Below are 24,742 nucleotides of genomic sequence, written 5' to 3'. Positions count from 1 at the left end.
ATAACTTTTGTGACAATTTTCTGTGATGTAGGAATTCACAATCAGAAACTCAAACCATTCCATTTCTTGGTGCGAGTCCTTCGAACTCTCATTACTTCCATGAACATAGACTATTCAAAAGTGTTTCTATAAAAATGTATTGATTAGTTATCCAAGCCTTCCCTATAAAAGATCTGTCTGTGTGTGTGTGTGTGTGTGTGTGTGTGTGTGTGTGTGCCGGTGCACCAGAGGGGCAGGGAGAGAGGGGGAAAGAAGGAGAGAGGAGTCTGGAGTTGAGTATGTGCTTAGTGGGTGTTACGGAATCGGGGAACTGAAAGAATAAGTAAGTGGTCTATGTTCTCCAGAAGTTCATATTTTGTCAGTTTCTAATATGTAGACAACAGGAAAATAGTACCATTTTAAAGACTAGGAGAGGATATCTTAATAAGAATTTATTTGATTCCAGCTTGGCTCAGATACCAGTCTCTGTCTTTGAAATATTTACAATCTAGTTGGGAGACAAAGGTTTATACGTGCTCACAGGGAGACACACAGTCCATAGTCACACTCACCAGTTTTCACACTCAGCCAGAAGTATCTTTACTTTTTTTCTCTCTTAAGGTTTTTTTGGGGGGGGGGGGAGTGGAGAAATAATTAGTTTAGTTTTTGTTTTTTTTTCAATGAAGGTACTGGGGATTGAACCCAGGACCTCGTGCATTCTAAGCACGTGCTCTACCACTGAGCTATACCGTCCCCCATCTTTACTTACTTTTATCTCTAAGGTGATTTAGGGTGACATCATTACTTTTTGTCCTCTATTATTTTTAGACACAGCTGACTATTTTCCAAAACATGTAATTTCAAAACCCAATGGTGTTTCTTCTCTTTAGCCAATCATTCTCTAACCTAATTTGTATTTTTTCCTACTTAGCGACTCTGAAAAGAAAGATAACTTGCCACATTTTCATGTCAGAAGACTCCTTGGTACTTTTATTTGCATTATGCTGGGAGCTGTTACTTCCGGTCTGAATCAAGTTAAAACCACTCTGACCGCAGGAGATCTCTTGCACCCTAGTAAAAGCCTCGCTGCTTCCCAAACACAGTGTCTTCTCCCTGCCTTGTGGGACAGAAGGGCTTGTTTTTTATATTCTGTTGACCCTCTAGGGAGCTTTGATGAACTGTCTTCATGTTACACAGCCACTGTGAGTAAGCCCTTGAATCATGAGTCCTAGGACCCCCACCAAGGTCAGGGGCTTCTGTAAAGAACCCAGATTCTCTGCATCCCAGAGCATCAGCCCACACTTCAGAGAGAGCCCAGCAACGATCTCTGAAGGTGCTTCTGGTTATGAGAAGGCATGAGACGTGGATTGGATGGTCCAAATGTGATGCCTCCCACTTGGAGTAGAAGAGGAGGGCTTGAGATCTATCATGAGGGCTTCTAGCTGCTCTCCATTAACGAGATGCCCATGACTCTTGTGTACCCTGCCCGCAGCCCCCTGTGGGGTCTGCTCAGTAGGATCATCTCTTAGATTTAAAAAGGATGCTTGTTATGATTTTATCCAACTGAAGGGTTGAAGGAAAATATTAAAAAACTAGGGATCCAAGACAACATTGTGCCTCTGAGATTTGCCTCTCTGCTGTTATTTCAAACTTCAAATAAAAATCCGCAAAACCATTTTCAAAAATATAGACATCAAGGGAATCACTGAACATCCCTGAGGTCGTGGGCATTCGGGCCAGGTGCCGGCTTTCAGCACGGTATTGTTTGACCTCAGATTTTTGTTTTCGCTTTTCCACTGTGAATGCTAGATAATATTTAATATAAGGCTCAGGGAAGCAGGGCAGGATAATAGCATTGACACGACGCTTGCTGGAGAAACAAGAAACATTTTGTAACTTATATACTCAGGCAAAATAAAAATAATTTGCTACTTGAATGCGTTTTGTTATAGCAATGTTTGGTGCGGTAGGTTTTTGTATCACAAGGAATAGCTCTGTGAGTTGGGTAAAATATGGGGTGCTTTTGGTTTTCATTAAAACAAAATGAAACAAAGCAAAATAAAACAAAAAAGGAGAACAGGAACAGAACATCCTCTGCTTCCCTGCAAAACCCTAAAGATGCTGTCCCTAGGAGTAATAATTCTGCCAGTGTCTGCTTTCTTGTTGGTTGGTGAAGAACACAGTGCCTCCCCCTCTTCCTGCTTGCACATCCCCACGCAGATCTCCACCCACCCTTATAGAAGCAGATGTGTAAGATGCAAAGAGTTCATGCCGCGTCTTAATGGTGCAACTCTGGGCACCAGATGAGCTCAACCATTCCTACTGCAGCTGTTGAGTATTTTCAGAAGAGTTTTCAGAAGGGTGAAAGGAGTCTGCTTGGCTCATAGGCTGTAACTGAGGGGGATCTAATTCCCCACCCACTTCAGGGATCCTCGGAGAACCCAGGAGGACACAAGGAATTATCTTTTCGTGAAGGCTCTGAGCAAGATGGTGATCTGCCCTTAGGGCTGCCTACCTGACTGTAGTGCTTTGAGATCAAGCTCCTCATTCAACCTTTGGACTTTTATTGAGAACCACGTGGGAGACTCTCTGCTAGGGACTGTAGATTCCAAAGTGACAATGACATGGGGCCCTGTCTTTACGGAGGCCACAGTCTGATCAGGGAGGAGAGGAATCGTGGAAATCTCCCTTGAGGACGGTCCACCAGCTCAATGCTGGGTAAAGAGAAGGAAGTAGGTGGACAAGAGGAGGGCGGTTTCAGAAACAAGAGTGCCACGCACAGATACGAGAGAGAGAGAGGCATAAGGCCGATGGTGATGAAAGATGGGCTATATGTAGGCAGGGAAGTGTCAGATTATGGAAGGCTTTTTTTAAGCCAAACAAAGGAGCTTGGACTGAGGGCCATGGAGAGTCACCAGAGGATTTTAGCCATGAGTCACATGACCAGACCCGATCACGCTTTATAGAGGTCACTTCCTACTTGCATAGAATCAGTTGCAATCAGACAAGAATTGAGGCGGGGAGAACTGATGGGAGGCTGACACAGTGATCCAGGTTAAGACGTGATACTGACTTGATCTAAGGTGACAACAAGAAAACGATATCAGAATTAAGAGATACTCACAGGCAGAATGAGTACGTTTTCTTAAAGCAATTGTACAAGACGAGTGAGGGAGCTGGAAGAAGCAATAATTACCTCCAGTTTTCCTGGCTTGGGCAAAATGTGCTGACAGCACCCCATCAATTAGAAATTCAGATAGAGGAGGAGGGAAGGGCATGAGTTAAGCTTTAGACGTGAGGTGCTTGTAAGACAACCGAGTAGAGATGTGTGTTCAGCAGATAGTAAGACTTTCGTCTGGAGATCAGAACGGGGAGCAGGGCTGCTATTAGCATAAGTGGTGGCTGAAACCATGGCAATATTGGAATGAATTTACTTGTTAGCATGAAATCTGAAGCAACTGAATAAATAAAGGAAGGAAGTCATCCAGGGAGCAAGCAGAAGGAAGAGAGAACCAGCCATGGGTGGGCCTAGTTTTCTTTCTCTGTGACCATATATATCACCTAGCGAGGGACTCACTGATCTGGCTGTGTCACATTAAAGATGGGGGGACACTTTGGGAAGCCCCAGACATCATGCAATTCAATATCAGTAGATTTTTTTTTTAAATGCTGTACTTCGGTATCTTTGCAACCAAGTTAAGTTGTAAAATACAGAATTTCAGTGATTCTATAATCTGATGGCCAAACAACCAAAACCAGTATTTTTTAAAAAAGAGAGAAGGTTGATTTCCTGCCTCAGCAATGACGTGAATATAAACATGGCCACAATAAGTGAAAATAATCTTCTCAGAAGTGCTGACCTATCCCTGGCTGGGCCCGTTCTTCTCGGTCTTGGAGACCCTCAATCCTAATACGTTCACTGTCTTTTGAATAGCTCCTGGCAAGATGCTTAGAAGCAGCACAAAATTTTAGTGTAAAATGTGGTCCATTTCACTTCCATCCGGGGAATGCGACTTGCATACGTTCTGTTACACATCGCTGCTCGCCCTGTGTCGTCCTCGTCACCACTGTCCTCCCGCCTCCCAAATGCCAGGCTGGTATCAGAATAGAGAGAGGATTAGCAGGAAAATTCTCTCTCATCAGCCCCGTTCTAACTACACCACAGAGCCTATTGCATATTCTACCTTGGCTGTAAGCGGAGCCACTATTCACGTGAATAGGACTTAAGTGCTTGCCAGGAGTCTAAATTATGCAACGGAGACCATCCCTGTGTTTCAGAGAGGAGAATTCAGCCTTAAATGATGGGGCCAGAAGTCACACTTGGAGTTTCCTATTGTTCTGTCTTTCAGCACCCACCAAAAGCTTGTAGCTTTCATATGAAGCGCTTTCCAAAAGCAAACTATGCCAGCGTTATTTATTTATTTATTTTTTTGACTTAACACAAACGTTCTTTGGCAACTCAAAGACAGATGAAAAGCAAGAGTAGAAAAAAGTAAGGAGCCTTCAGTGGGTGGTCCACGCTTGTTTTCTGACACCGTGAATTTAATGCTTATCCAGGTGTGTGCACAAATCAGTGGCTAGTGTAATTTAAGCTCTAACTTTTCTGCAGTAATAAGGGTCTCAGAGATAGGAACGAGGCTGTGTTTCTCCTATAAATTCAGGCACTGCTGGGCAGGTGCTTAGAGTTCTACTTGAGAACTTGAGAGCATTTGGGGATCCTCACTGGAGGAATCATGTAGCTCAGCAATTGAGCTGATGGCCAGTTCTCAGGCTGAGTCTCATCCAAACCATGGGGAATAAAAATCCCATCTTAGCGTCACAGGAAGGGAGGAGGGAACCGTCATGAAAATAAGAAAGTCAAGGTATACACCTTGGCTCAGAAGTAACAACGAGGAAAAATTATGAAGTATCTCTTTATATGACAAGCTCTAAGCTGGTGCTTTATAACCCACGATGCAAGTATTATTCTTCTCCCTATTTTACAGATGAGGAAGGTGAGGCACAGGGAGATTGTGTCCCTTGCTCAAGTTTACACATCTAATCAGCAGACAAGAAAGGATTTGAGCCCAGGTGCACCTGATTCCATAGCCTGTTGTCCTACCCTCATATTATAATGGAAACTAGCAGTGTGATGCAGAAGGGAGCATGGTTTCACCCTGATACAAGTTTTGCTGCTCTGGCTTTCTTTTGATTTTCATTTGCATGGAATACCTTTTCCATCCCCTCACTTTCAGTCTGTGTGTGTCTCTAGATCTGAGGTGAGTCTCTTGTAGGCAGCAATGGATACAAGAAATGTTAAGCCACTCTATGTCTTTTGATTGCAGCATTTAGTCCATTTACATTTCAGGAAATTAATGATACGTATGTTCTCGATGCCATTTTGTTAATTTGGAGTTGTTTGTGTAGGTCTCCCCACCCCCTTCTTCTTTTGTTCTCTTGTGATTTGATGACTATTCTCAGTGTTATGTTTGGATTCCTTTTGTGTGTGTGTCTGAATATCTATTACAGGTTTTTGGTTCGTGTATATACCCACTATAGATTTTTGTATAGTATTCTCCCTATATACATGTCATTGTTTTAAATTGATTATAGCTTAATTTCAAATGCATTTTTTAAAAAAATGCTGCATTTGTACTCTCCTCCGCTCGTGATTTTTGATATCATATTTTACATCTAATTGTTTAGTGTATCCCTTAACTGCTCGTTGTGAATATAGATGATTTTAGTAATTATGTCTTTCAGCCTCCCTATGAGCTTGTGTATGGATGATTTCCTACCTTTCCTGTATGTTTGCCTTTACTGGTGAGCTTTGTGATTTCATAATTTTCTTGTTTCTAGCTGGGAGGAATGCCTTTTGTTGTAAAGCGGTTGGTGGTTGACCTGTAGCTTTTTGTGTCGTAAGTTTGGAGAAGGAGACCTTCACTGAGTAGAGTATTCTTGGTGGTAGGTTTCCCCCTTTCACCACTTTAAATATGTTGTACCTCTCCCTTCTGGCCTGCAGAGTTTCTGCTGAAAAGTCAGCTGATAGCCTTATGGGAGTTGCCTTGTATGTTATTTGTTGCTTTTCCCATGCACCTTTTAATATTCTCTCTTTATCTTTTAATTTTTGTCATTTTACTTACCATGTGGCTTGGTGTGTTCCTCTTTGAGCTAACTGTGTATGGGACTCTGTGCTTCTTGGACTTCGGTGACTGTTTTCTTTCCCAGGTTAGGAAAGTTTCCAGCTATTATATCTTCAAATATGTTCTCAGGCCTTTTCTCTCTCTTTTCTCCTTCTGAGACTCCTTTAATGTAAATATTAGTGTGCTTGATGTTGTCTGAGAGGTCTCTTAAGTTGCCTTCATTTCTTTTTATTCTTTTTTCCTTTTTCTGCTCAGCATCAGTGATTTCTACTACTCTGTCTTCTAGCTCACTGATCCATTCCTCTGTATCATTTAATCTACTGTTGATTCCTTCTAGTGTATTTTTCATGTCAGTTTTTAGATTCTTCATCTCTGTTTGGTTGTTCTTTGTATTTTTTAACTCTTTGTCGAAAACGTCTGACTTCTTGCTCTGTGCATCCATTCTTCTCCCAAGTTCTTTGAACTCTTTACAATCATTATTCTAAACTCTTTCTCAGGTAGATTGCCTAAATCCACTTCACTTAGTTCTTCTGAGGTGTTATCTTCTTCCTTCATTTGGAACATGTTCTTCTGCCACCTCATTTTGTCTAATTTGCTATTTGTATTTCTCTGTATGTGATAGGTTAGTTATGTGTTTTTGACCTTGGAAAAGTAGCCCTCTGTATGAGATGTCCCATGAGTCTCAGCAGTGCACTCCCCTCTTGTCACCCAAGCTATATGCTCTTGTGGTTCCCCCTAAGAGGGCTGTGTGAGTCCCTCTGCTGTGATGGGCTGACTGTGTGGGCACTGGGGTAGGCTTGGTTGGGCCCTAGTCTGGTTGGTTGCCAGGTCCTGCCTTGTGTCAATGCTCCTGGCTGCTGTTCAGTGGGGCCTGCTCATGAGGCGGCTGGTTGAGGAATCCTAGGGGGCCCCAGGGCTAGTGGTATCTCCCTGGTGGGTGGAATCAGGGTCCAGAACACTCTGGGTCTGTTGCCCACCCACTGGTGGGTGAAGCCAGGTCCTGTGGTTAGTGCTGGACTACTGGCAGGCAGAGCTGGCCCCTGGAATCTGACTTCAAGGCCCAGGGATCCCAGAGCTGGGGTCAGATGGCTCATGTGGGGCGGTGGTTCCTGGCCCAGTGGCTGTGGGGTCCATGGTGCCCCAAAGCTGGCACTGGCCTGCCAGTGGGCAGGGCCTGGGCCCGTCTGGTCTCAGGGCAGGGCCTGGCTTGCTGTAAGAGGGCCGGGCCCACAAGCTGCGAGTCTTGTAGTTTTCTTGCATCTGGCATCTGCCCCCTGGTGAGTAAGGCTGGTCTAGTGGCTCAGGCAGGCTTCCTGGCAGGAGAGGCTGGTGCTTGCCCGCTGGTGGGCATAACTGTGTCTTGGTCCTCTGGAGGGCTGGGGTGTATCTAGGGAATATCTAGGCGGCTGTGGGCTCAGGAAGTCTTTGGGCAGCCTGTCTGCTGATGGATGGGGCTGTGTCCCTGCCCAGCTAGTTGTTTGCCCTTAGGCATCCCCGTACTGGTGTCTAAAGGCTGTTGGGCAGGGCCAGGCCTTGGAGCTAATGAGCTGATAGCGCTGCCAGCGCTGGCTTTCATGGTAGGAGGAGCTCCCAAATATGGCTGTTACCAGAGTCTGTGTCCCCACGGTGAGCCATAGCCTCCTCCCCGCTCCCCCCATCCCTCGCCTCTCCAGGAGACTCTCCAAGACCAGCAGGTAGGTCTGGCTCAGGCTCCTATCAAGTTACTGCTTTTTTTCCTGGGTCCCGGTGTGTGTGAAATTTTGTGTGCACCCTTTAAGAGTGAAGTCTCTATTTCCCCCAGTCTTGCGGGGCTCCTGAAATTAAGCCCCACTGGCCTTAAAAGCCAAATGCTCCGGGGGCTTGTCCTCCTGGTGCAGGGTCCCTGGGCTCAGAACCCTCACTCCTGCGGGAGAACTTCTGCAATGTAATCATTCAGTCTGTGGGTCGCTCACCCCAAGGAGGGGGAAGGGATTTGATTGTACTCTGAGTCTGCCCCTCCTCCCCATCTCAACTGAGGTTCTTACTTCATGTCTTCAGCTGTAGATCTTTTTCTGGAAGGTTCCAGTCTTTTTCATTGATGGTGTTCCTGCAGATAGTTGTGATTTTGTTGTGCTTGTGATAGGAGGTGAGCTCAGGGTCTGTCTTCTGTACCATCTTGGACGATTTCTGATTTCACCCTTTTTAAATGGCCTGGGCTCCAGGCTTGGGGAGAGGGTTCTAGGTGCCGTTCCTCAGGAAGCCTGAGTGAAGTGAAGACATCATCAGACAGACAGAACTGCCAGGGGAACTGACCACCAAAACTATTCTCTAGGCTGACAATTGAGTGCAATACACAGAAAGGGGACTATTTCTGCCACCCAGACATGCCTCCCTGTTTCTGCTTTTCAGCTTGCTGACTACGAACGAGAAAGGGCAGTGGCTAGAACTCTGCCAGCACAGGTGACAATGTGCGACATAGCAGGAGCTGCAGGAACAACAAGGCTGGCCCCACATTCAGCGTGACTCTGGAAAGAGTCACCGCAAGAGACACAGAAGTTGAGTCATGATTGTTCTGAGTCATTGCAGGAACCCCAAAATAGGAGTTAATGACTTCAGTAGGGGCTGGGGCACTGGAGATTTTGCTCCAGGAAACTCCCTGCCCTGGCTTAGCACAGACTCTCTAGATCGGCTTCGGTGTTCCTTAAACCTACCACCTGTTCCCACCTTGTGGCCTTGCTGCCGCTCTGCCCAGAACGCCACCTAGAGGGCGCTCCGTCTTGGCCTTCACGGCTTAGTTTCAAGGTCATCTCTTTGGGGTGACACTGTCTCATCAAATCGGCAGCCTTTTCCCAGTGCCCGTGCACTAGCCACTCTCAGCCACGTAGCCCTGCTTTCTGTTCCCACAGCACTTCAGTTATCTTGTTCCATTTGTTTGTTTACACATGTTTACTATCTCTCCCTCTTCCTTGGAATGCAGGCTCCCGAGACCTCATCTGTTTCGAGACCTCATCTGTTTCGCTCAGAGCTATCCTCCAGCACACAGAACTCTGCCTCATCCTAGTAAATGCTGAATAAATACTTCTTGAACTAATGAATGGGTGAATGAATCAATGAGAGGAATATAGCTGTGTCATTATCATGATTGTGACCTTTTGGGGCCACCAAGCCCTCAGTGGCTGGCAGAGACATGTGTTCCCAGATGGGTAAGGCTCAGACAATTTACTCAGAAACTGATTGAGAGGAAGAAAAGAATAGTCAGGTATAGCACCTTTCGTGGGCCAAGGTCATCGCACGCTAAATGCGATGCTAAATCGTGTAGCTGCTGCAGGTGAAGAAACGTAGGCATAGGCTGCGTGGGCAGTCACGTGGAGAGCAGAGACATGCACTCAAGTAGGGTTCTAAGTATTCTGTTACTCTCTATTTTACAAATTGGACACAGAAATGTTTAGTAATTTGTATAAAGCCATTTAGCTAAAAAGTAGAGGTTAGCTCCGAAGTCCAGGCGCCTTCCTAGTCACTGGACTATAATGGCACCTTCCACACCAGATGAAGGCAAGTCTTCCTAGGAGGGGACAGTGAATCCAGGACTGTTGGGAAAAGGGGACCGTGGGAAGGGACCTCCAAGCCTAGGTTATCTGCCTGAGCCAAAGCCTGCTATGTGCTTCCCTGCCTCCTGACATTCTTCCTCATCTGCCAGAAATCCATATATTCTTGGAACTGTTGCTGCCTCTGATTTCTGGGTAAATGACACAGTGGAAACTGGAGTAAACAAGATTCATGCAGGCTGTCACTTCTTTTGGAACCGTTCTGTCTCTGCTGTCTCTGAGACAGGCCCATGGGGTCCTGAGTGCTTGTTGGTGGAAGCATGCGTGGCCAGGTGCTCCAGCCTGGAGGCGCTGCCCTGTGAAGGGTGGAGACAGTGCCCACCGAGTGGGCACTCCTGATGGCCCCCCATTTGCATGTCATGTGTAACGATTACATAGCCTCGCAGCAGCCTGGTTGCCGGCGGGCTCACACCCCATTGCAGTATAATCACATCTAATCTCATTGAGCTCTGCTCGAAATAGCCATAATTGGTGGTTTTATCTAAATCAATAAAGACAGCTTCTACATATTGATTATCATCCAGGGTATAAAATCATCATCAGTTACCTGGAAAAGAGAAGCAGGCTGCCAAGGGAAAAGGTCAGATATTCCATTTGGACAGGGGTGGGAAGGAGGAGGCGGAACCGGTGAATTTTAAGATAATAGTATCAAATTACCTGAAAATGCACACAGTATATTCTTGTAATTTGCAACAACAGAGAGCCCAGAAATAGGTCAATCATTTAAGTGAGTCCTCAAGTCTTTTCTCTTGGTGATGCGCTGAGCTGGCTTGTATTAGCAGTCTTAAAGGGGCTGGGGCCAACCAAGGCAGAGAGAGCCACGGGGCTCCTTCCTTCTTGAAGTTTACAACCCAACAGTGGTCCAATTTCAGTCGAAGCGATGGCGCAACCCGATTTTTTTGTATCCAGTTAATGATCAACAGAGATTTTCAGCTACCGTCATCAGTGACTATGGGAAGAGTTACGAGGGAGATGGTGACTGGACCAGCCCCTCTGAGAAACTGGGAGGCAGAGAGTGGAGATGTTCACCACCCAAAGAAGTTGGGAGACATTTTCCGTAGTGGCACAGGAAGAAAGAGTCTGCCCAGTTCTGAAGTGTACATTTCTAGCCACAGAATTTAAAGTGAACTGGTTCTGTTATTTATTGCAAGATGGAGCTCATTATTCTCTTCTTCTTTCTAGCAAATATTAGAACAAAAATTGCATTAAATGGCTCAACATCATTCATGAAAAACACAATAAAAAGAAGACAATCCATTCATAATCTTTTTATTCCAACATAATAAAAGTGGTCTTGGGCAATTCTTGAGCCCAGTTTCTTCTTCTGTTAAATGGAGCTGACGGTGATGACATCTTCCGCGTAGGGTTTTTATGACGAATTTAAATATATACATATAATAATGGGAGATAGAAAGATAGATATATGGAACTCAACAAATAGCTACAGAATTTGCCTTTTAAAAGTTGTTTCTGTGAGTTCTCTTAAAGTTTTTATCCAGATGACTATATCAGTTTTATACAGCTATGGTTATTATAGAAGTATCTCCTTCAATTTTTCCTCCTGGTTCTTTCTTCATAAATATGCCATTATAAGAGCTGCATAAAATTCTGTTAAATGGATATTTACTTAATTTACCTCCTATTGGAAGATACCATCTTTCTTTGATAGATAATATTTCAATGACTGTCTCTGGCCCATCAATTATTCTTCCTTTTGGATTATTTTTCTCAGTACAATGTGAAGCGGCTTTTTGGGGGGTCAAAGGTACTGTGATACCACAGACGCTGGAAATAGAAAGGCATAACCCAGCAGTGAAGTCATACCAAAAGTCCTGGGGGAATAACAGTCAGAGCCAGAGTTAGTTTATACTGCAAGAATATTAGGCAAATCTGTACAGTTCCCATTTTAAATGTGGAAAAACTGAAAATCCGGAGAGAATATTTAAGAATAGGCTCGTAAAACAGTCAAGAAATAGACCAATGGCCTTCACCTGCTATAGGATGGATGTTGCTGAGGAAAAGTAGGCTTGTCAACAATATTCTTGCAGGTTCTGAGCTGGACGGCTGTGCCGTAGCAGTAGAGGAGGGACCAGGGTGTGAGAGAGGAGGGAACACAGGAGCGTAGCTCGACGAAATACGATCTGCCAGTGGCTGGCTGTTAAGATCAACTGTGACATGTCCGTTAATGATCCCCAGGCTTTTATCAAAATGAGAGATCCCAGTGCTCCCTTCTGAGGTGCTGGTTGCATGGCATTCCTGCCGGGTGGAGATTTGCCTTCCCTTGTTCCTTTCAAGGGGGCAGAGAGAGGGGGCAGATTTTAACCATCACCTGCTGGATTTTATTTAACTTAATTATTGCAATTATAATCTTGAATGAGCTTCTAGGAGATTTTTGGTTTACGAACAGTGACTCTATTTTTCATATTTTGGAATGGTAAATAATAAACAGAATAAAATTAGCAGAATCAACGAAGAGGATAAAATGGGGTCACACAAAGGCTAAGTTTTTTGGCCTATGATTACATTTATCTTTATAAACTGAAGTGTTCCTAGATGGCAATATTCAATGCAAACCTAGAAAGAAGATGGCCTTCCAAATACACGGTCACAAAGAAAGAGGACATAGCCAAGCTGCTGAATTGCTGCTGCCAGGCCCCAGGGTCCGTCCTTAGTCCTTACTGCTGCTCACTTTGTACATTTTCCCTGGATTATGGGATCTAATTCCACGACTTCAGTTATACTGTCTATGGAGATGACTCCAGTTTCCATGTCTCCAGCTAAGGCCTCTCTCATGTTCTAGACTGGCAGGAATGGAACATCTGCCCACTTCTCCGGTTGCATATTCCTTGAGCACCTGTAATTCAAATAAACTTTTTGTCCTCCATATCTCGTCCCTTCCCCCACGGTACCCCCTAACTTCATTCCAAGTGCTTCTCCCCTGTCTTTGAAGTGTCTAGGAACGGCTCTGTCATCCACCCAGTCACCACCCAAACCAGGGGTTTATCCTTCTCTCCTTCCTCCCTCTTGTGTTCAGGCAATCATCCGTTTATCCACTTTTATCTGCTTAGTATCCCTGGGAACCACCCCACTCCTCTCAATCTCTGTCATGTCTGCTCTGGGTCATTCCCTGACCATCTCTGGCCTGGGCCAGGCTAACAGCTCCTTCAATGGCCTCCCCGTTTCCAGCCTGGACTCTCTACAATCTATCTTTACTTGGCAGCCTACATTCATATCTTAATAAACAAATGTGACCACATCACTTTCTTGCTTAAACCTTTTCAGTGATTTAAAACATGTTACACTAGGAAGTCAGTACGTAACATACACGTGTGTGTGTGTGTGTGTGTGTGTGTGTGTGTGTGTGAAATGAGTGAGTGAGTATAAGGTACAGAAATTTTTAACTCAAGCCCTTCCTGAACTGCCTCTGCCTCCATTTCTAGCCATATGTCCTGTAATTTCTTACCCACTACTTTGTATACTAATAGTTTCACAGATGCACCCTATTGCTTCACTTCCCTGGACAGGCCTGGAAAGCTCTTCCTCATTTTCTTCACTGGGATAATTTTTAGACTTCCTGTGGGACTCAGCTTATGTGTCACTTCCTCTGGCTCACCAGTTTTTATCTTTCTTTTTCTTCTTATTGCCTTCGTATTTATTTATTTATTATTTTTTATTTTTTAATTGAAGTATAGTCAGTTTACAATGTTGTGTTCATTTCTTGTGTACAGCATAATGGTTCATATATATATATATATTCCTTTTCATATTCTTTTTTATTATAGGCTATTACAAGGTATTGAATATAGTTTCCTGTGCTATACAGAAGAAACCTGTTGTTTATCTAATTTATGTATAATGGTTAGTATCTGCAAATCCTGAACTCACAATTTATCCCTCCAACTTTCTCTTTCCCTCGCTGCCGGTAACCATAAGTTTGTTTTTTATGTCTGTAAGTTTGTTTCTGCTTTGTAAATAAGTTCATTTGTATCATTGTTTTAGATTTCACATATAAGTGACATGGTATTTTTCTTTCTCTTTCTGGCTTACTTCACATAGAATGATGAGTTCTAGGCCCATCTATGTTGCTGCAAATGGCATTATTTTATTCTTTTTTGTGGCTGAGTAATATTCCACTGTATATACATAGCACAACTTCTTTATCCAGTCATCTATTGATGGACATTTAGGTTGTTTCCATGTCTTGGCTATTGTAAATAGTGCTGCTGTGAACATTGGGGTGCATGTATCTTTTTGAATTAGAGTTTTCTCTGGATATATGCCCAGGAATGGGATTGCTGGGTCCTATGATAAGTCTATTTTTCATTTTTAAAGAAATCCTCATACTGTTTTCCATAATGGCGGCACCAAGCTGCATTCCCACCAGCAGTGTAGGAGGGTTCCCTTTTCTCCACAGCCTCTCTGGCATTTATTATTTGTGGACTTCTGAATCATGGCCACTCTGACTGGTGTGAGGTGATACCTCATTGTTGGCTCACAATTTCTAATTCAGTTTTTCTCAAACACTTAATTATCCTACTATGTGCCAGGAACTGTGTTAGGCCCTGGGAACAAAACAACAAATTAGATCACCTCTGCCCTCGAGAGAGGAGGGAAGAGACACATGAGGAGACAGACATGGAAACAACTATCATTCACTTATTGAAAGAGAGACTATGAGGAATATAAGGAAATGGTGAACAAGAAGGAGGAGAAATACAAAATTTAGTTTATCAGCTCTACCTGTAGAAATTGAGGAGTTGGTGGTAAAAAAAAATATTCCAAGCAAATGGGCCAGCATGTACAAACACATGGGAGTATGAAAGGGACTGGAAGGTGATGTCATGGGTTGAACTGCATCCCCCCAAATTCCTATGTTGAGGTCCTAATCCCGAATACCTCAGAATGTGATCTTATTTGGAAATAGGGTCTTTACAGAGTTGGTCAAGGTAAATTGAGGTCATTAGAGTGGACCCTAGTCCATATTGAGTGGTGTTCTTTTAAGAACAGGAAACAGACACGTAGAGAGGGATGACAGTGTAAAGACAGAGGGGAGGGAGCGTGGGTAGATCTCAGCGGTAGAGAGCGTGCTTAGCATGTACAAGGTCCTGGGTTCAATTCCCAGTACCTCCATTAAAAAAATAAATAAATAGAAAATAAAAGAAATTAAAAGAAAAGACACAGGGAGAAGGCGACCACCTACAAGCCAAAGAGAGACCTGGAACGAATTTGTCCCTCGTGGCTCTCGGAAGGAATCAATACCTTGATCTCCAACTTCTAGCCTCTGGAATTCATAAGACAATGAATTTCTGTCATTTAGTCATCCAGGCTGCGGTACTTTGGTACAGAGGCTTCAGGAAACTAATACAGATGGTAATTGTTTGGGGTTTGAAGATGATCAGAATGGGCAGCGTTGAGAACAAATTATGGGACGTCATATGATACACAGTGGTTTCCTTTTCCAATTAAGCTTTGGAAATTTATTTTGTCAGTGATGAAGAGCAGTGAAGACAATGAAGCAATTTAAGACTGAGTTTCGGAAAGCTCATTCTGGTGGCTAGGCAGAGGACGAGTCAGAGGAGGGGAATCATGGGGAGTGATTGACTGCAAAGCAGCTGCGGCAGCAGTTCAGACGGGAGGATTGGAGAGCCTGGGCCAGTGCATGGCTCGGGTTTGGAGAAGATGAAACAGTATGAAAAAAAAAATGTAGGAGGGAGCATTGGCAGGACTCGGTGGCTTGACCTGATGTGGGAGTGAGTGACACTGCCAAATCAGCCTTAACTGCATTTGTCTTTATATTATGTGGAACTCACTGAGCCTGTGCCTGGAAGTGCAAACAATCAAGACAAACCAAAGAAGACGCTGATACAGACAACAATATGCTTCCTCCCAAAGAGTCTCCAGCCCTGAGTCAGACATCGCGGCACAGTTCAGACAATTAGAAGTCATAATCCTAATGCTTCAGTCCTTAAGAACAATTGGAACTGATGAAGATTGATTATGTATAAAGCCTACAAACAAATGAAACTCTTAAAAGAAGTTACCAAGAGAATAATAATGAAAGAAAACGTCATTGGGCTCTCTTCCTTCTGGAGACAGCAAAGAACATTCTTTCTTCCTCCCCATCTCCCTTCATTCATCTTCTTTTTTTCTCTTTTTTTTCCCCTCTATTTTTTGAATTGAAGTGCAGTCAGTTTACAATGTTGTGTCAATTTCTGGTGTACGGCATCATGTTTCAGTCATACATATACATACATATATTCATTTTCATTATAGGTGACTACAAGATATTAAATTAAGTTTCCTGTGCTATGTAGTAGAAACTTGTTGTTTAATCTATATAGAGTAGTTAGTATCAAGAAAGATACCACCCTTTCCTTCTTTTCCTCTTCCCTCCTTTCAGCAAAGAATTACTGAGCTCCAACTCCACGCGAGGTGCTACGTTAAATGCTAGGATACATAGACAGAAAACAAACCTTTGTTGAAGGAGTTTATGATTTCCTGGAGGAGAGATGTATGAACCAAGAATCGTAATCTAGTGTAGTAAATAAAAGCTGTAGGCACTCCGAGCTGATTGGCAATGCCTGCTCTGATTAAAGGAATTAGGAAAGACTTCCCAGAAGTGGTGACTTTTGAGCTAGATCTTCAAAGTCATAGGGAAGGGCTCAAAGTCCTGGAGTGTGGGAGAGTGTGGTGTCTTCGGGGAAATGCAAACGGTTGTGTGACTGCTGAGTTAGGACATCTCGGGTCAGACAGAAGCCAAGTGCAGAGGTTGGAGGAACAGCCTGGAGGTCTGAGCTTGCAAGTCTGCCATTTTGCCACTGAAATCACCAGTGTGGACTGTGATCCCAGAAAACGTTTGATTCCAGAGAGGAGAGAGGATTTTCCAGACACTCTTTTCTCAATCATTCAGCTTTCAAAATAATCCCAATAAGATTGTGGGTAAAGAAATGAATCTAAACTTGGCGAGCTTTCCTAGAGCAATAAGTTCTAATCACAGTTAAAAAAAATTTTTTTAGGTCTCACTGTGGAAAACTGAGCAGCCTTCTTACAGGCTCTGCTATTAACTTTTTTTTTAATTGAAGTATGTTTGATTTACACTGTTGTGTTAGTTTCTGGTGTACAGCACAGGGATTCAGTTATACATATATGCGCAATCCTTTTCATATTCTTTTTCATTATAGGTTATTGGAAGATACTGAATGTAGTTCCCTGTGCTATACATTAAGACCTTGCTGTTCATGTATTTTATATTTAGTAGTTTTTATCTACTAATCCCAAACTCCTAATTTATCCCTCCCTCACCCCTTTTCCTCTTTGTTAACTATAAGTTTGCTTCCTATGTCCGTGTGTCTCTTTCTGTTTTGTAAATAAGTTTGTTTGTATCATTTTTTAAAGATTCCACATACAAGTGATATCATATGATATTTATCTTTCTCTGTCCAACTTACTTCACCTAGTACCATAATCTCTAGGTCCATCCATGTTGCTGCAAATTGTATTATTTCATTCTTTTTATGACTGAGTAGTATTCCATTTTGTGTATGTATGTATATATATATATATATATATATATATACACTCCACATCTTTATCGAGTCATCTATTGAAGGACATTTAGATTGTCTTCATGTCTTGGCTATTGTACATTGAGGTGCATGCATCTTTTAGAATTAAAGTTTTCTCTGAATATATGCCCAGGAGTGGGGCATTGCTGGACCATATGGTAGCTCTAGTTTTAGTTTGTTTTTTTTAAGGAATCTCCATACTGGCTTCCATAGTGGCTGCATCAAACTACATTCCCACCAACAATGTAGGAGGGTTCCCTTTTCTCCACACCCTCTCCTCTGCTGTTAACTTTTTTTATAAGACAGCATTATATGGTGGAAAGGCTGTCGAATTTGGATGTGAGTCGTTGCTCAGTGACTACTGGCCTCGCCACCTGGGATAAGTTGCTTTGTTTCCCTGAGTCCTCTGTGCTTCCTTAGAAGTACACATACTCCAGCCTTCAGTTAACCTTTCCTCAGGAGAGCAGCAGCCACTGCTGGGCACACGGGTTCCATAGTGAAATGCACGCGTACAATGAAACAGAAAGGGAAGTTGATTCTGGTCTCTTCAGGGGTGGGTGCTGGAGCCACCAGCTGGCGTTGCAATGAAAGCTTTTGGGGAATCAGAGCACGGGTTTAGTCAGCTTCCTGGGTAAAGTAAAGAATTCAACAAAATCAAAGTTCTCTGGTCAGTAGCCTTTGGCTCCAACAGGGCTGTTCTAGTCAAAAAGCACAGCCCAGGCATGGAAAATCACAGCCTGGAACAATCATAAGGTGTTGGTGCCAGGAGGAAACTTACAGATCCTGGAGTCAAATTCCTGCATTGTACAGAGGGGAAAACCAAGACAAGGAGAGTTTGGGGGAGCTCAGCTAATTAAGCAGCATTAAGCACCTCATTAATCTCCTCTATTAGGAACTTTACTAGGGGAAATCTGGTGCTGGAGAAAACCCTATTTCACCTGAGCAACTGGTTTGTTCCTTTGGGCGTGGAAAGCATTATTATAGTTCGTATTGCCAGGTACGACACAGGAAACCCAGAGAAAGTTGACTTTTTGATGAACAATAAATTTTTTGCACAAGTATGTCCCAAATATCAGATGGAACAACTTATACTAAAGTGATCCATTTTTTAAAAAACAGAAACTCAAATTTAACTTGGCATCCTATTATTATGATTTTTTTTTTGCAATATCTGGCAGCCCTAATTATAGAATGTCTCTATCTTCCATCTTTATTCCGACTGCTAGGAAGCTTCAAGGCAAATGTGTCATCATTGCCTTGTAACAGGATTTTATGGCATTTAGATTTATCTTTTCTTCCCATTTGTTTACATTCCCTTCACCTTATTTTCTTTATTAAAAATATATATAATTGTTGTAAATATCTCAGTAAGCTGCATCAAAACTTAGCTTGTATATGGTTAAAACAAAAAACCCATGGCGTGGTGGTGGGTATAGCTCAGTGGTAGAGCGTGTGCTTAGATTGCACAGGTCCTGGGTTTAATCCCCAGTGCCTCCATTAAAATAAATAAATAAATAATAAAATTTTTTTTAAATTAAAAAAAAATCCCACAACATAACGTTAGGTAATTATTCCAGACCAGACTTTGTACTGGGTCCTGCAGATGTTAGTACGATAATACCTGTGGTCTGATCTCGAAACAACCCTGGTCAAGTAGAGAAGATAGTCACCCGTATAAGTAATCCCACTGCAGAGAGACGAATGATGAATGTGGCCCAAGGTCACACAGCTAGTTGGCGAGAGGACAGAGATGTGTTTCATGATGTTCGATTCCGCAGAGCTGGCTAGCTGACAATGCTCGTCTCACACATCCACCTAAGCGTCTGTGGGGCAGTGCAGTGGACACTGATTGTTTGGCCTTCCCAGCACCCATTCTTTTTCTGGGAGTAGCACCCCCTTTAGGGGGGAAATTGCTTCCCCTCTTACCTAAACTTTGTAACATTCATCGGAGTTGACACTCAGAGTGCCTGTTTTCCACGGTCTTGGATGATTGGTTCAGGATGTGGACCCGTGATCCAAGCCAGACCAGGTCCTTCCCCAAGAATTTCCAAGTTGGAACAAGGAAACAGACAGTCTGTCTTTGGTGAGCAAAGATGAACGTAGAAGTATCAGTCATGATGCCTGCTGTCTGGAGGCAGCTGGCTGAGCACACATGGGTAATATCCAGAGAGCAGCAGAGACAAGGGATGGGGAGCTTTTCCAACATGGGAGTTTTTAAGTCCGGCTATTCCCAAAGCTCAGCTGCAAGTTCTTTTAGCCTAAAATAATTTGAGTTGTGTCTCTTGTCACTTGCAACCAAAAGGGCTGTAGCTGATAGAGATGGTTGGACATGAATTACCATTAGCAGTTCTCCAACCCCATAAAGGGGTCCCAGAGTGGGCTTTTGGAATTCTGTGGCTCAGAGCACAGTTTATACACAAAGCTGTTGATTCTACTTCCAGACAGTGAAGCAAAGCTCCTGCCCTTCTAAAGTCATTGCCAAAACCAATGTTTTCCCAGTCTGCTTCCATGATACCCTTAAAATGTTTTCATTTATGACAGAGTTGTATCTAGCAAAGTCAGGCATCATTCATTAATGCTGAATAGCCAAGCTGACCCCAAGATCTCCAAGCTAGCTTCATGCTGCCATTATAATAAATGCTCAGCTTTTAAAAGTGGAGAAATTAAAACCCAGAGAGGCCAAGTAGGTTATTCAAATTCATACCTATTTGGCTTGGTGTATTCTAGAATTTGCATCTCTTGCCATTTAGAACATTGCATCTTTCCAATATGCTCACTCTTAATGAATGTCTCATTCATTGACGACCCTCAATGTGGACAGAAAATATTGATCGTGATGAACATAAAAAGAGCAAAAAAAACTTTCAGGCTATATGGTCGTGTATTTAAATTAAACAGGCATTGGGGGAGAAAACTTGGGAAAGTGGTTAAGACATAATAGACATTTGAGCATTTCCATTTTGGTTCCATGTCATAATCATTGTGATACCTTTTGAAAAGAAAGATTTAGGACTTTCCTCCACTCACACCAAGATCTCCTGAGTCAGAATGTTTAGGAGGTGGGCACCAGGTCTTAGATATTTAAAGATCTCCAAAGATAATTTAGATTAAATAGACCTATGAACTGACATTTAGCATCACTAATGTAGATTTTTTTGGTCTACATCTTCAGTTTTATTAACAACAGTCAGGCAAAAAATCTCTTGGCTGTATTTATGTAAAATCAACACAACTGTTCATACAACCAATGTAGACCTGCTATTTAAGCAATCTTATACCTCACTCGTTCAATAAATATTTACTACTTCCCTACAAGATACTGGGTTCTGTGCTAGGCACTTGGATTCAAAGATGAGTCAGATGGAAACGCTGCTCTCAAGGAGCCTAGATGGAGAGAGAATATGTGGACACATGATGTTCAAATAAAGTTGTCATATCAGAGTTCCATGGATGAGGGCTTGAGGGAAGAAGTTGGAGACCATCAGAGAGGGCTTGGTGGAAGAGTATTTGAACTGGGTCTTGAAAGCCAGGTAGGATCTAGATTAAGAGATGAGAGGAACCCCAAGTCAGGCAGAGGAAACAGCATGAGTCAAGATTGAGAGGAGAGAAGAAACAGCAATGATGATGATGATGACAGTTACAATAATAAAAGCAATGAGCTATTTTTGAGACCTGGCCATATATGGTAGTTACTGTTATAGGTAATTTACCTGGTCGTCCCTTAATCCTCACAACAAAGAGGTGAAATAGGTACTTCCACCATACAGTTGCAAAAACTGAATTCATGATAGATTTGGTACTTCACCTAATGTCATGCACAAGATCAGCTAGGTAGCTGGAGAGGGCATTTCTATTTTGTTCAATGTTTGTTTGTGGCACGAATGGATATTTTAATTCAACACCTTCATCTCACAGATGAGGAAACTGAGGCTCAGAGAGTCCAAGGGACCTGCCCAACGGCATCCAGCTGGTTGGTGGCAGAGCCAGGATTAGAGTCATTTTAGTGCAGTTTGTACTATGCCACATGCCTGTGTGCTCCATGCATGCAGTGTAAGACTGAGTGAGAGGAAAGGCTTGGGGTAGCATTTCCTTTGAGTCATAAAAATTTGGAGGAAATGTGGTATCTGGAAAGGTAACTAAATCCAGAGCTGACCTCTAACCAGGATAGAGCTTTTAAATGCGGGCAAACAAATACAAGGGAGAGGAGGTAAAGCACAAGAGAGTAGAACTCATTTTGGACAAATCTTCTCACCTTTGTGTTCTTACCTATAAAATGAGGAAATCAGACAAGAAGATCTCTGAAGGCTTTTCCATGTTGGCTATTCTGTGTGAGCCTAGGAAGGGCTAGAAATAGAGATCATGTCTATGAATGTCTCTAGGTTTGGTGGACTGAAATATAGCCAGCGATGGATAATCGTGACCTATGAAACCTACACCTGGGGGCCACAAGGCAGCTATTAGATGAATGGGGAGAGTAGCAATCTCTGCTTGAGTCCTGATCCTACGCATGTTGCCTGATGCGATGCTGATAAAGTCACTTGATCCATTTATGGAAAACTTCAGGACTTAGCCAATTTCCTCTTTCCAAATGAAGGGACTTAGCAAGAGAGAATCATTTTCTGTGTCCTCAAAGCTGAAGAAAAGAAAGAGAGAGCAGATCTTTGGATTGAGGCTACCTGGACATTTCTACTTGTCTGTTTCACCCAGACAGCACGCCTCACCTGACCCCAGAATCGAAAGTTTGACCCCCTTTAAGTGACAACAGAAGTTCACGTGTATTCCCTGTATTTTGTTAAGCAGAATAAATAAAAGAGAAAAAAACACAGGAGTTGAGGGTTGTTTGTAATTCATTTTGAGTTATGCCATCTGCAGCCGCCTTACCTGTTTAGCAGCCCGAGAAGAGCAGGGATCCTAGAAAACCTTCTCCGTCTATTGTAGAACAAGACCGATGGAGAAATTTTTCCACACAGCAGCCATGATTACTCTTTGTATTTATATAGCACCTGTCTCTGGAGAGCCTCAGAGAGACTTTGAGAATGTTTTTTCAGTTCTCATTTTAGGGAGACTGTGAGGCCAATTAAAGAGGGTCTGTTGCCAGGTAGAGAGATAGATAGCGAGGCAGACAACTAGCCTCCCGATTTCCTGAAAAGTTCTCCAGTCAGTAGTTTTACTACTAAAGCCAAGGTTTTACATGACCCAGGCGCTAAAGGACAGTGCCGATTTATTGAGTTTCTGCATCTTCAACACGTTTGCAGCTCTCTGGTGAAATGCAAAGGCGAGAAAAATTCTTGCTCTAAGTTTTTTTTTTTTTTAATATCAGCATCAATACTGAGCATAATCAGAGAACAGATTTATAAATATGGAAAAGGGAAGTCTAGAAAGAAACCCGAGGTGTTAGGTTGGAATCGGAGACATTAGAGTAAACTCATAGCTTCATTTTGAAATACCTATCTACTACATATAGAAATAGACGTAGATGTGTGTAACTATCTGTATGTACCTGTGTTAATGTATGTATTACATGTATACGTGTGCACAAATTTCTTACCTCTGACTGCTAAAAGTTCTAGAAGCAATGCCATTCCAGTAGCAATGAGCACATGAGGCTACCATGTCTTGCTTTCTAAATAGAATTTTTCACTAAATGCAACCAAGGATCCTTGGGGAAAAAAGGTTGACTCCAGAGCTGGGGCAAGAAAAGTGTAACAAGAGCTCCTAATTTTTGGCAACAGAGAGTAGGGAAGTGCTCGAAGAATATGGGGACAAGTCAAAAGGATTTCAGAATCAAGGGCTCCTGCTGACCAAATTTAGGGCAGTTTAAGACATTAAAATAAATGATTGTAACAGATTGCCTCCTGTTGCAGAAAATAGGAATTATTGGGTATATAGTGGAGAGAAGAGAGAGAGAGAGAAGGAGAGAGGGAGAGAGGGAAGAGAAAACTCTTCTTTGTAGTTAAGTACCAACTAATAAATGATAGATGTAGTGGGGATAAGGGATGTAGAAAATCCTCATTTGACAGCCATCATGGTGGTGGTGGCTGTTTCAGGCAGAACTATTAACACATGCTATAGCAAGTGGGTAGAGGCTGTTGAAGTATAGGATATTGGCTAGTTTGGGATATCTTGCTATAAAATATTAGTCACAAAGATAAATGTGGTGACTCTAGCTTGGAGAGATCTGGCAGAAAGCAGTTTCACCAGGTGATCAAGGTTTGGCATCGTTTGGGGTTGGGTGGAGTGACATTTGTTCCTCCCCATGGAATGTACTATGAGGAATGGAGCATCAGGTCTATGCCGTTGCTGCCAAAAATACATGCCTGGGTCTGGTCATCAGGAGACGTTAGATGGACCCAGATTGAGGGACATCCTATGGAGTGAAAGGCTTGCCATCCTGTCAAGTTCAAGAGACTGGAAAGGATGGAGGAACTCAAGAGACATAACAGCTAAGTGTAGTGCGTGATACTGAATTGGATTTTAGACCACAAAGTGAAAAAGAGACATTGTTAAGAAAGTAACAATGGAATGGGGCCTGTATACAGTGGTGCCGTATTGATGTTGATCACCTGAGTTGGATGGGTTCACTGGCTTTTGTTGGAAAGGGTTTGTGCCTGTTTTGGGGATATATACACTGCTCTTAAGGGACAAAGAAAGAACAAAAATAATTACTGTGTGTGTATGGAGTGTGGGGAACAAAAATATACAGCCAAAGGTTGACAACTGAGAGGTCTGGGTGAAGAAGATGTAGAATCTCCTTGTGCTCTTGCAACATTTCTGAATATGTAGTATTACTAAAACATCAGAGCTGGCTTATGAATTCAGATGAAAATATGCTTCAGTCTGAAGCATTTCCCATGTCCTCACACCCTCATCTCAAATATAATAATTAAAAGAATCACTCCACACCATGACTTTATTTATTCAACAAACATTTTCATGTACTCAGTACAAGGTACAGAGCATGGTGCTAGATGATAAGAAAGGTAGAATTAAGCTCTGGAGCTCAAAGTAAGAGATTGCATTTCATTGAGAGGTTGGGAGAGATTTTAGAGAAATGAAGTCTGAGATAGGTCTTTTTTAAAATTGAAATACAGTCAGTTACAATGTGTCAATTTCTGGTGTACAGCATAATGTCCCAGTCACGCATATACATACATATATTCGTTTTCTACTCTTTTTCATTAAAAGTTATTGTAAGATATTAAATATAGTTCCCTGTGCTATACAGAAGAAATTTGTTGTTTATCTGTTTTTATATATAGTGGTTAACATTTGCAAATCTCAGACTCCCAAGTTTATCCCTTCCCACCCCCTTTCCCCTGGTAACCATAGGATTGTTTACTATGTCTGTGAGTCTGTTTCTGTTTTGTAGATGAGTTCATTAGTGTCCTCTTTTTTTCTTTTGTTTTTTTAAGATTCCACATATGAGTGATATCATATGGTATTTTTCTTTCTGTTTCTGGCTTACTTCGCTTGGTCCATCGATGTTGCTGCA

General features: G+C 42.6%; 1 non-coding gene across 1 annotated transcript; it reads right to left on the bottom strand.

Annotated features, from left to right (window-relative positions):
- Positions 1-660: 660 nt before the first annotated feature.
- TRNAS-AGA lies at positions 661-732 on the bottom strand. The gene has a single exon. It is a non-coding gene; the product is annotated as a tRNA-Ser (tRNA).
- Positions 733-24,742: the final 24,010 nt, after the last annotated feature.

The sequence above is a fragment of the Camelus ferus genome, chromosome 4, assembly GCF_009834535.1.
Source record: "Camelus ferus isolate YT-003-E chromosome 4, BCGSAC_Cfer_1.0, whole genome shotgun sequence".
Taxonomy (NCBI): Eukaryota; Metazoa; Chordata; class Mammalia; order Artiodactyla; family Camelidae; genus Camelus; species Camelus ferus.
The sequence above is the reverse complement of the archived record's forward strand: the minus strand, read 5'-3'. Positions and strand labels throughout refer to the sequence as shown.